The sequence below is a fragment of the Octopus sinensis genome, linkage group LG23, assembly GCF_006345805.1.
Source record: "Octopus sinensis linkage group LG23, ASM634580v1, whole genome shotgun sequence".
Lineage (NCBI taxonomy): Eukaryota > Metazoa > Mollusca > Cephalopoda > Octopoda > Octopodidae > Octopus > Octopus sinensis.
In genome coordinates, this window is record NC_043019.1 from 25,632,024 (window position 1) to 25,644,960 (window position 12,937).

At 37.3% G+C, this 12,937-nt stretch overlaps 1 long non-coding RNA gene across 1 annotated transcript in view; it reads right to left on the bottom strand.

Moving 5' to 3' along the window:
• The window catches only part of LOC118767594, a 135,239-nt gene that overhangs the window by 45,199 nt on the left and 77,103 nt on the right, over nucleotides 1-12,937 (bottom strand). The window contains exon 2 of the long non-coding RNA XR_005003514.1: nucleotides 10,565-10,641. This is a non-coding gene — a long non-coding RNA (uncharacterized LOC118767594). The remainder of the gene's footprint in view (nucleotides 1-10,564; nucleotides 10,642-12,937) is intronic.

Consider the following 12,937-nt stretch of genomic DNA (forward strand, 5'->3'; position numbering starts at 1 on the left):
CAGACAGATGGTATTGCAGAGCTAGGAGAGAGAGAGTGACGGTGACAGCGTCGATGAGGACAGGCACATAGGACTAAGCGGCGATAGAGAGAGTATTAGAGCTGAGAGAGATTGGGGGTGGTGACAGAGCAAGAGGTTTTGGCAGTCGGTATTTGGAATTCGGGGCAAGCGGTTGGCAAGTTGGATTTAGCGGCCAGGATTTGGTATTCAGGGCAAGCAGGTTAGCAAGTTGGATTTAGCGGTGCTGAGAGAGATGAGGTACAATATGAGACATTGGCTATTATAGTAGGAACTAAGGTACGTGAATTGTGTATTGATATGTGAAGAAAAAGAAGGAAAGAGTTGTGGTATTTATGTAAAAAGAATCGATGTAAAGAGACAGTAAAAGAAATGAGACAGTGAAAAGAACAATGTGAACTGTGTAAAGACATTGTGTACAGAGTTGTGTTAAGGCAAAAGAGAACTGTGTAATGAACATTGAACTGTTAGGTCTTTAATGTCCTTTGAACTGTAACTTTAATGTGATTAGACAACAGAACTGTTGTCTCCGGACGTGTACTCTTGAAATGCTGTTGTTATTGCATTTGATGTGTTGTTACCTGCATGTTTAAATGCTTTGATCTGTGGTATACCTGTATGATGTATTGAGTTGTTGTTTAATTCGACGTGTCCTCTTTAAATGTATCTGATATGTATTTGATGTTGTAACAATTAATAGTCATATAAACTAGTACGTTAAATGTGAGCCAATTGCCTTCTTTGTGTCTCTCTCGGTTGCCTCTGTGTCTGCTTCTTGCTGCTGTTGTTGTTGTCGTTATCTCTCTCCTCTCCGAGTTTCCGTGGCGAACATTTTCTGATCGAACGGGCCTGTGTGAGGGATTCCGTAACAGCTTTCGTTCGACGGAGGTCCCCTCGTAACAATATATATATATATAAGAGAGAAAGAGAGAGAGAGAGAGAGAGAGAGAGAGAGAGAGTGAAGGGGATTGTATGTAGATATATGTATGTATCAAATCTGTATATATATCTGTGTGTGTGTGTGTATATATATATGTATATATATATTCATATATATATATATATATATATATATATATATATCTATATTGACAGTTTAATAATGTTGAACACGTTGGTTGTGAGTTTCAATAGATTATGTATATTGCATGTCCACACGCAAACACACTCACACACACGCAACTATATACCTGCACAATCAGCAACCATGCGTATATGTGTGCGACCGTATGTAAAGAGAGAGCGACGTGCTTGAGATGTAGACATACAACAGTTATATATACATATCAGATAAGGACTTTTTATCTTTATGTCGTTAATGACGATTTTTAGTACATATTTCAGTCAACATTTATGGCAGACCGAATCCTTTTGTTTGTTTTCCTGCTTACTTACTGCCTACTCTATACATATACACGCATATGTGTGTGTGTCTGTACGTGCGTGTGTGTATATATATATTCTTTTATTTGTTTCAGTCATTTATATATATATAATATATATTATATATAATATATATATATATATATATATATATATATATATATATCAAAAGGATGTGTTATAACCATATTCCTCATATACAAAAGCAGCCATACCAATCCAAGATACCTCCATCATCAGCTGCCTCACGGAATCATTATGGTTTTGATACCAGGGCATTACCATTCAATCTGGCAGTGTCAACAGCACGAAAAGAAGTGTTGCATAGAACCAAACATACAAAGAAACCACATGTATGCATGTGTGTATATATACATACACCCACACACACCATACATATACATATACACACACATATAGATATATATATATATATATAATATTATATATATATATATATACGTTATTAAAAAGCTGCAAAGACATCACAAAATCTGTTACTCTGAGTTTCACGTTCCCCTTCGTCAGGCTGTTTTGGTTTATACGCACACACACACAGTTAGATAGATATATAGACAGACAGATATATATATATATAGATAGATAGATAGATAGATAGATAGATAGATAGATATATAGATAGATAGATAGATAGATAGATAGATAGATAGATAGATAGATAGATAGATAGATAGATAGATATGTTTCTTTATTAGCCACACAGAGCTGCACAAAGACAGGACAAATTACAAGGTAGAGCTTTTCTTTTGGGGATAAGAAAGGGGGTTTGGTTTTCGTTCAAAAGGGATCGTAAAAAGAAAGAAAGAGGAAAGCAAAAAAAGGAGGGGAATAAAAATAAAAAGAGAAAGAAAAAATCGATCAATAGGGATCGTTATCACAGAAATGTCAATATAAAGTGTAAAGAGGAGGACAGGTGAGGTCTACATGAAGTCACATGTTATATTTTTTTTACAAATAAGCAACTCTCTGTATTAATTTTTACGGTTCATGGGATCATAGTCAAGGTGGCTTCGTCATTCATACGTGCCATCTTTGCTACATTCACCCATTTTTTTAAAAACATTCGCTAGACATAACTTGCCTCTCTACACTCACTTTCCTTTTTCAAGTGATACTTGAAGAAGTTGATGAGAGATTGACCAGAGAGGAAAGTGTTTGTCTCTAATCCTTTCAGGCGCGTCCTCCAGAGACATTCTTTCGCCATAGCCACAAGTATGATAAAAATAGCTATTCCTTCTAGATAGATATATAGATAGATAGATAGATAGATAGATAGATAGATAGATAGATATGTTTCTTTATTAGCCACACAGGGCTGCACACAGATAGAACAAATTACAAGGTAGAGCTTTTCTTTTGAAGGTTTAAAAAAAAAAATTAAAAAATAATAATAATAATAATAAAATAAAAATAAAATAAAATAAAAAGGGGGGTCGATCAAAAGGGATCGTAAAAGGAGAGAAAGAGGACAAAAAAGGGGGGGGGGTTAAAAAAAAGGGGGGAGGAAAAAAAATTGATCAATAGGGATCGTTATCACAGAAATGTCAATATGAAGTGTAAAGGGGAGCAGGTGAGGTTTACCCGTGGAAAGAAAAGCCTACGGAAAAGACCACGGTAACCGGTCAATGAAGTCACATGTTATATTTCTTTTTTTTTTTTTTGCAAATAAGCAACTCCCTGTATTAATTTTTACGGTTCATAGAATCATAGTCAAGGTGGCTTCGTCATTCATACTGCTCATCCTTGCTACATTCACCCATCTTTTTTTAAAACATTCACTAGACAAAACTTGCCTCTCTACTCTCACTTTTTTCTTCAAGTGATACTTGAAGAAGTTGATGAGAGATTGACCAGAGAGGAAGTGTTTGTCTCTAATCCTTTCAGACGCGTCCACCAGATACATTCTTTCGCCATAGCCACAAGTATGATAAAAATAGCTCTTCCTTCTAAAATAGCTCTTCTATCTATCTATCTATAGATAGATAGATAGATAGATAGATAGATAGATAGATAGATAGATAGATAGATAGATAGATAGATAGATAACTTTCTTTTATTAGCCACACAGGGCTGAATACAGAGGGGACAAATACAAATGCAGAGCTTTTCTTTTCGAGGGTGGAAAAAAATAAAAAATGTATGATTGCGATCAAAAGGGATCGAGAGGAGGAAAAAAAAGGAAAAAAAAAGAAAATCGTGTATCACAGAATATGGTGTAAACATTGATATAACAAGATTGGGTTCATCCGTGGGAAGAAAAGCCTACAGAAAGGACCACGGGAACCCCAGTCAGGGAGGAAATAACACATGAGGTCAAAAATGCTCTCTTTCTTTTTTCCGATCTACAGGATCATGCTCAAAATGGTTTCGTTACTAGCACGCACCATCTTTGCAACATTCACCCATCTTTTTTTTATCTTTCGCGAGACAAAACTTCCCTCTCCATTCTCACCTTCCTTTTCAAGTGGTACTTGAAAAAGTTGATGAGCGATTGGCCAGAGAGGTAAGTATTTGTCTCTAATCCTTTCGCTCGAGTCCACCACACACATTCTTTCACCATGGCCACCAGTACGATGAAAACTGCCTTGCCTTCCCGGTTGAGGGAAGGGGGCGGAGCAATTCTCACGATAGACTCGGCCGATAGGCGGATTCGTCCCACACGTGACAGCAGCCGTTCGGCTAAGCCCACAGGTCGGAAATGGTTGGACATTGCACGAGTGCGTGCAGAACGGTTTCGTCGCTCTGACCGCATCTCGGGCAAGTCGGTCCAGTGTGTCTGGAACCGTGTCTGTAGAGCTTATCCCGAACAGGTAATGCTTCTCGATAGCACTGCCAGGCCAGGATCTTTGGTGATTGTTCATAGGTCCCGGCCCGAAAGTTGTCCTGAACAGGCGGGTCAGGTGTTCCTCGTCGACGCCCAGACTCTGCCCGAGTTCGTCGTCGCACCTCCCCTCCACTAATCCTCTATAGAATGCCTTTGTTGTGATGGAGTCGCACAAGTTCGATCCCGGACGGCAGAGTTGCTTGAGAGCAACGCGACACTCGCGGTGCCATTCGCCTAGCCTCGGTCTCTGCTTGATCCATGACTGTAGTTCGTCCAAGGAGACGAGCTGCGGGAAAGCGCGCCGCACAAAAGGCGACCACCCCTGTTCACCGTTGTCTATGAAGCGCCGGAGATGTCGCAGTCTCAGCGCATGTCTGCCATCATCAACCACGGCATGCCCATCCCTCCATTTAGCGGGTTTGGCAGCAAATGGATCGCCTAACCATCGGAACGTTTCCTTCCACAAGAAGCGGAGAGTATGCGTTCCAGTTTGGTGATGGTAGGGTCGGGACAAGCACGACGGTCAGACGATACTCGATGACGGATGCGATGTACGCGTTCGCCACCTCCGCCCGACCTTTTAGGGATAGCTTTCTCTCAGTCCATTTCTGGGTGAGAGTAGCCACCCTAGTCGTTATCTCAGATAGATAGATAGATAGATAGATAGATAGATAGATAGATAGATAGATAGATAGATAGATAGATAGATAGATAGATAGATAGATAGATGCTATTTAACGTACAAATGCCTTACAATGAGTTCAGATCATAAAACAACTACCAATGTTAAAACAACAGTTACACTGGACGAAGTGAAAATAGAATTAAACCCTAACATACGTCTCTTTAGATGCAGCGATAAGATCTGCTCCAGCTCTTTATCACAATATTTCTGGAATTTGAAAGACGATATATTTTAAATAATATATTTGTGAACCGATGCATTAATAAGATGATGTTACACTTTTCTGACGTACCTGAATAGCAATTTATGCATATCAGAGAAGTATTACATTGTAGTCTAACCCTTGAAAATCCTGTATTAAAATCTTAATGTAATTTCTGTGTTTAAGTATATCAACAAATATCTTGTGAAAATATTTCCCCGGCGATTCATTAAACTATCTGCGCTATCATCTACACAATTTACCATATTAATTCTCCTCTATATTATATTCATTTTCGCCGTTGGCCACTTAATAGAAGTATCTCCGTCACTCTGTATGAGTGATAACCGAAACTTTCATACAAAGTCTGGCTTCATACAGATTTACGAAACCATGCCCCTACTTAATGTTACGGTAAACTTTATCACCGAGCCATTAACGACCAACGAGTATGAAATTATTGCACACGTCTAGCGTCGACTTAATAGTTGAATTCTCCAACGAAGGTTTTCGCTCCTTTTCATCTATATTTTCTTCTGTACACGCGCAGCAAGAAAATGTGAGCATAGATGAAGTAACCCTTTAACTTCGAACAACGAAAAAAAGATATTGCATATGTATGATTGTATAAATGTATTGTGCGATATAAATCAACAAATAAAGAGAGAATTCTTTACAGATAGTAAGTGAAATATTTCCATATTAATGACCACAACACAACCATTCACGTACAGTACTCTCACCAGTTTCATGCAAGAAGTAGTCCTTAAGAGGGAGTATAGGAAAACATCTTAGATTCCTTGGTTTATTTCAATAACCAATGAATTATTCATGATGGCTACTTTGTGAAGTCTCGTGTGATATGAGAAAGTCTGAGAATAAATGAGAACAAGCTCATTTTACAATAAAGAAGAAACGGAAAGCCCAGAGGCCGTAGCTCTGTAAATTACTTTCCAAAAACTATTTTCTTTGTATTATGTATGACAATAGAATAAATAAGGAATATGGACATGAGGAATATTCCATCTAAAAGAAATGGTCAAAATGTAGAATTGCAATAACGAAACTCTGCATACATACATACATACATACATACATACATACATACATACATACATACATACATACATACATACATACTTACATACATACATACTTACATACATACATACAGACATGTATGCATGTATGAATTATTCATATATATATATATATATATATATATGCATACATACTTTCACACACACACACACACACACACACACACATATATATATATATACACATATGTTCATTATACATACATATATGTACAACATAACGATTATGTTGCCTGGTCTTCAAGTTTTTCTTATCGACTTCATCGACTATTAGTTAACACACACATACACATACATGCACACACTCATACACGCACATTTTGTCAATGTGTGAGCGCCTGTGAGTGTGGTGTGTGTATATGTGTGTGCACCTATGCATGTATGTATTTATACATGTATGTATGCATGTGTGTGTGTATGTATGTATGCATGTATGTATGTATGTATGTATGTATGTATGTATGTATGTATGTATGTATGTATGCATTCATATACGTGGGTGTGTATGTGTGTGTGAGCGTGTGTGTACGTGTGTTTGTACTTCCAATATGTCTGCTATGGTATTCTTTCGAAAAGATGATGAAAAATCGAAGTCTCTTTTTCTATTATCGAGTAAAAAACAGCCAACGCTTGTGCTACATGTTTCTTGTCTCATTTGGCGTGTGTCTATGTGAACACATGTGTGTATATTCGTGTGTATGCATGTTTACTTATGTGTGAATGTGCGAGTGCGTATGTGTGTCCGCATGTATACAAATGTGTGTACGTCACGTGTGCAAGTATCTGTGCTTGTGTATGTATGTGTGTATACCTGTGTGTATATGTGTAAGTGTGTGTATGCCATATGAGAATGCATATGTACATACATATGCATGTCTGTGTATGTGTGCGTTACATGTTGGTTTACATATATATGCATGTGTGTGTACATGTGCGTGCTTGTACGTATGTGTGTATGCACGTGTATATATGTGATATATGTATGTGTGTACATGTGTGTATACGTCTGTGTGAAGGTACAAATGTGAATCGGTGTGCGCGTGTGTATGTGTGTGTGTGTATGTGTTTGTGTGTATGTGTTTGTGTGTATGTATGTGTTTGTGTGTATGTGTTTGTGTGTGTGTTTGTGTTTTGTGTGTGTATGTGTGTTTGTGTGTGTGTGCGTGCGTGTGAATCATGTGATTAGTGTTGAAGGTAATTATGAAAGAGACAAAATATCAGGAATGAGATCGAGGACTTATGGCGGAGGGTGTAAGGACGGAAAGGGCGCTCAGAGAGGGGGTAGGGGTATGTGTAAGGCTGTAGGTGTATGTGTGTGTGATTGTGCGTATGTATGTGTCTGTGTATGTATGTGTATGTGTAATACAATTGGAGTAAACGGAGAAAGAGGGGAAGTGGTAATTTAGTGTCTTTAGGTTTGGATGTGTTTGTGTCTTTGTGTGTGTGTGTGTGCTTGTGTGTGTGTTTGTGTGTGTGTGTGTGTGTGTGTGTGTGTGTGTGTGTGTGTGTGTGTGTGATTGTGTTTTGTTGTTTGTTTGTTGCATGTGGTTTTGTCAGAATGCAATTTCTTCAGAATTGTCTCTCGATAATAGAAATAAAGATTATTTATTTATATTATTGAAAGTGTGAAAGTCGACAGAATAGTCAAATTATACAAAGTTGGATTAATGATGCAGACAAAGAGGGAGGCAGGGAGACAGATAAATGAATAGATGGATAAGCAGATAGATAGAGGCATAGAAATATAGAGACACACACATGCACGCACGCACACGTGTACTTAGCGTTATTTCGTCTGCTGTTACGTTCTGAGTTCAAATTCCGCCAGGTCGACTTTGCCTTTCATCGTTTCGGGATCGATTAAATAAGTACCTGTTACGCACTGGGGTCGATGGAATCGAATCAGACTATTTGATTTCTCTCCATGTTGGATGTTAATATCCAGTCTATGACTTCAAAAAAGGGACAAAGGTCCTTTACCAGCCATAGGCTCGTAGGACCGATTTCCCGGATTCTGCGCCGTATGTAGTTGCCACTTGGACAGGACGCCGGTCCATCGCGAGAAGTCAATGTTTTAAGCGGTGATAAATGCTTAACCCGGTATTCTGTCGTCTTTCTTGAAGATTTAAGCTTGCACTCTTGTACTTAATTATTCAGTATGGGCGGGTTCCAACCCGGGCCGCAGCAACAAGGTCTACCTGCTATACTTCACGGTCTAGCATCACTGCCTTGTGGCTCTGGATACATTTCAGGCCAGAGTCTGCAATCAAGTTGTCGGTGTAAGAGTGACGGCATTTTCCTCTGCTTACATCATCATGAAATGGGTTCCGCAAGACTGAGTTGGCTGCTTCCACTATAGAGTGTTGCACTCAGTAACCAGATATTTGCAGCCGTTTTTGCCTGATTTTCTCGTTAATTTTCAGTAGGTTTCCATAAAGGTACTGATTCGTGATATGTTACTACCATTTCGCATTTAGGGCTATTCGTAGCATCCTTGTATAACGTCCATTTAGCCCGTTGGATAATTTCTTTGTCATTGTCCCTATAAGTCTAAATTTAGTTTGATATATCATACGTGAAAGCCTCTATATCAGATTTATGGAGCCATTCCATTCTCCCACGTTCCCATTTGAAACCATTCAGTTAGACCTGAAAATCCAAGCAGTAATTTAATATAATTACTTCTAACAACCCCTAAAGCATACAACAATTTTTGTCAAACGTAATGCTTGTCTTGTAAGTTTAATCGTGAGTAAAAATGTGTATGAATTGATGGTAGTATCGATGACGTAATAGTCACACCTTCATTACATCCTTCTGCCATTTTAAATCAATATTATGTGGTGGTTCTGCAATGGTTAATACTAATAACAGCTGATGTTGAAAGTTTTTTGATGAAAAACGGACAGATAATTAGGATTTTTCCCCATTCAAGTAAAGAGAATCCCTCTCTTTATTTCTCTCCCTCTTTCTCTCTCTCACTTTTTATTCATTTATCTATCTATCTATCTGTGTACGCATGGGCGTATGTGTGTGGGTGTGTGTGTGTATGTGTGACTCATTTGTAAATGTTCAGTTACAATTTATGGGAATTATTTTTCTTGAACGTCAAGAGTTGCTCAAGTATAAAAAATAAGAAAAACTGAAAGGAGCTCTTTACATGCAAAGAATTTACATGTAAAGAGCTACCAATTCTCAAAAGAGATATTAATGAACGGCAGCAAGTTATGAAGTGTGTGAGATAATTGTATAAAATGGGAAACTACAGACCGAAGGCGGGTTTGTTAAACAGTGTTCATAAATGCAGCAGGACGAATTTTTAACAGTAAGGTTTTTTTCTTCTTTTGGTAGGGATAATAAAAATTTATCAAAAGGGACAATTTCTGCTTGTTTAAATGATGACTAACAATATCGAAGTCAACCTGAAACAAATAACATCAAAATTTCCGTTTAATTTAATAACTGGTAGTGAGACAAGAGTTTGTTAAGTCTGTACCTGAGATAAATGGCTTACGTCACGGTACGAATACATTTCCGTGATTTTAAATCGATACATTGGACTACACAAGCTGAAGAACTCTTACCTGCGGTTAACTTAACACTAATTGATTTCACGCTACACTTCGAACTCCTTAACGATATATTTAACATTGGTAAGGCAGCGAGTCGACAGAATCATTAGCATACCGGACAAAATGTTTAGAGGCATCTCGTTCGTCTTTACGTTCTGAGTTCAAACGTCGCCGGGGTCGACTTTGCCTTTCATCCTTTCGAGATCGATAAAATAGGTACCAGTTGAACACTGGGGTCGATGTAATCAACTTAACCCTTTCTCTGAAACTACTGAGCTTGTACCAAAATTTGAAACCGATATATACCAGCTATGATAAGCTACTAAAATGGCCTTGTTCGTTGCTTTACTCAATTAAATAATTAGAGACTGGACCCAGTAACTAGATTTTAAAACTTTATTAATACCACAGTCTTAATTGACAACATAGTTTCTAGACATTCTGTGTGAATAGGCAGTGTGATGGAAGTGAGAAGAAAATGGAAGGACTATCCTAAAAATATGGGATTGGATAACAGATAATTTAAAGAGGTTTTCAGGGATGCCAGCGCTGAATAAAATGATGTATTACACCGACCAGGCAAAAGATGTTTGTCCTCAAAAAACTCTGTGGATTAATATTTGAAATAAAAGTTCGTAATTGTTACAGCTAATTCTATTCTGGGAATAAGAAAATCAAACACGTTTCTAGGGTTTGGCATGGTTGGCGATATCACTAGCAACATAATGAAAAAATTATAAAAGACGAATCGTTTCTTACCAATATAAGTGACTTTAATTTAATGCTGTATGTCTCCTTATTGTGCATGGTAAAACTGCAGGATACATAATCCAACTCTGAAACAACAGAAAACCAGAAGAGATGGTTAGATAAACTTCAAAACGTTTCAGTGATTGAAATTAGTTTCAAATGAGATTTCGAGATTTACAAAATTATCAACACAAGCTACAAAATAAAAAAGTGTGGTGTGATTTTTGATGTTACCAAATGAACTCCTGCTTGTTTTAATTCTCGAATAATTAGAGAATTTTATATCCAAATTTCATAGTTTGTGTATTTTAGAATTTATGAATGCTAAATAAATAATGAAAGATGTCAATTTTTTAGTAATCAAGCAGTGAAGGACTTCATCATTATTTTTATAACGATCAATTTTTCTCGATATTCAATTAATCCAAGCAACCCTTGAGGACAAGACTTAATGGTGATAATCTTGTAAACTAATTAAGAATTGTCGCCTCATCAATCACGCCCAACAACTCTGAACTTTCCACAACAATGGAGAATCAGCTTTCTCATTAAGATACAAGGTCAGTTATGATTTCAAGAGATTTCAAACATTATGTACTGCGATCTCCTTGGAATTTCAGTATTTAAAATTTAACTGTTCTATCTAATCAATGAAATAATTTCGATACCTTAATTTCTGTCGAGTGTAATCCGGTGCATACACATGAATTTGCATTAAACGCATTGTTTTTCTCAGTTAAATTCGGGCCTCATATGGCTGGAATTCGAACGTGTTACTAAGCTTTCGCTGGCCCCTGCTCTATAGGATCACCCGAACTGTCAGAAATAGCAACAATATCGACTTCAACTTACACATCAGCCGTGAAACAGATAGGACTTTTTGTGAATATATAGTCCATGATACACTATGTCTGAGAAACAGAGATAGAATGGTCACAGTTGAGAAGCCTTCTGTCGTAGATATGACGTGTAACTGAACAATAACAACATCAAACTACAATAAAGAAAAACGAGATTTTCTCGGCTGGAAAGTCTTTGATCATCTGTACGTCACGATGAGAACTGACCCAAAGCTAAGCAACGAGAACAAACATCATTCTGGGTTTTGCAATAGTTTTCGAGTCGGTAATTGCAACAGGGGTCGCATGGTCAAGTTACTTGGTCTTCATACGACAGAATTTCAAATTTTCTGTTGTCATTTCCTCGTGTTTCAGAGCAGACCACTTAATTCTACATTTCAACTGTTCCACCCGACCCCACCTCATGTGACTGTGCAGCGGAAACGAGAGAGAGTGAAACATGTTCACCATCATCATCATCGTCATCGTTATCATCATCATCATCATCATCATCATCATCATCATCATAATAATAATAATAATAATAATAATAATAATAATAATAATAATTATTATTATTATTATTATTATTATTATTATTATTATTATTATTATTATTATTATTATTATTATTGTTGTTGTTATTGTTGTTATTGTTATTAACAAGCTATGAGAATTATCAGCAACGTTATCTTGAGCTTTGGTGACAACAAGTTTGCTCTAATATCTAGAATCTTTCGTAAGGCTTCTTGCAAAATACAAGATTGCACTTTTCTACAGGTCGCCAATGCGAGTCACAATTCCTATATCTTTCAATCTCTTAGAGAGTATTTTGGGTGTTGTGCCAAGTGCACCAGTAACCACAGAATAACTACCAATTTAGTTTCCCACAATTTCTTCAGCTCTCTGGCTAGATCCTGATATATCACAATTATGATCTTACAATTTGTGTTTATTTTATCCTTATAATCATATCTGGTCATCTTGCTTCAATAGTATGATTAGTTTTTATGTGGAGGCACCACACGATCTTGTGATTCTCATTTGCTATCACAACTTCTGATTCCTATTCATACTACTTTTCTCTTGTTTTGAAGCCAAACACTTGACCAACACCTCAATGCACTCTTTTGCCTACACTGTCATGCCTGCGCTTATACTCCTTTCGTGCAATAATACTGCACTCACTGAAAAGGTTATTGATACTTTCGTCTCCTTTCCTGCAGATTCTATATTTGCTGTATTACTGAGTTTTGTCGAGGTTTTGTTATCAGATTTCTTGAAAGAGTTTGTTCTTGAGCGACTATAAATAGTGATTCATCTTCTCGTTTTAAGTTCCCGTTCGTCAATCAAAGCCAACGATCTTTGCTTCCAACAGTCTCAATTTGTTGCAAGAACTGGTCATACAATTCAATTTCTTTCCTTTTGTTTGTTCTGTTGTTCCTCCTTTCCTCTTTGAATCCCCCGATATTTTGGACATCTCTAGCGGCTGATAGTATTATTGCTTTACACCACACAAATTTTCAGACCCACTACCGCAGGA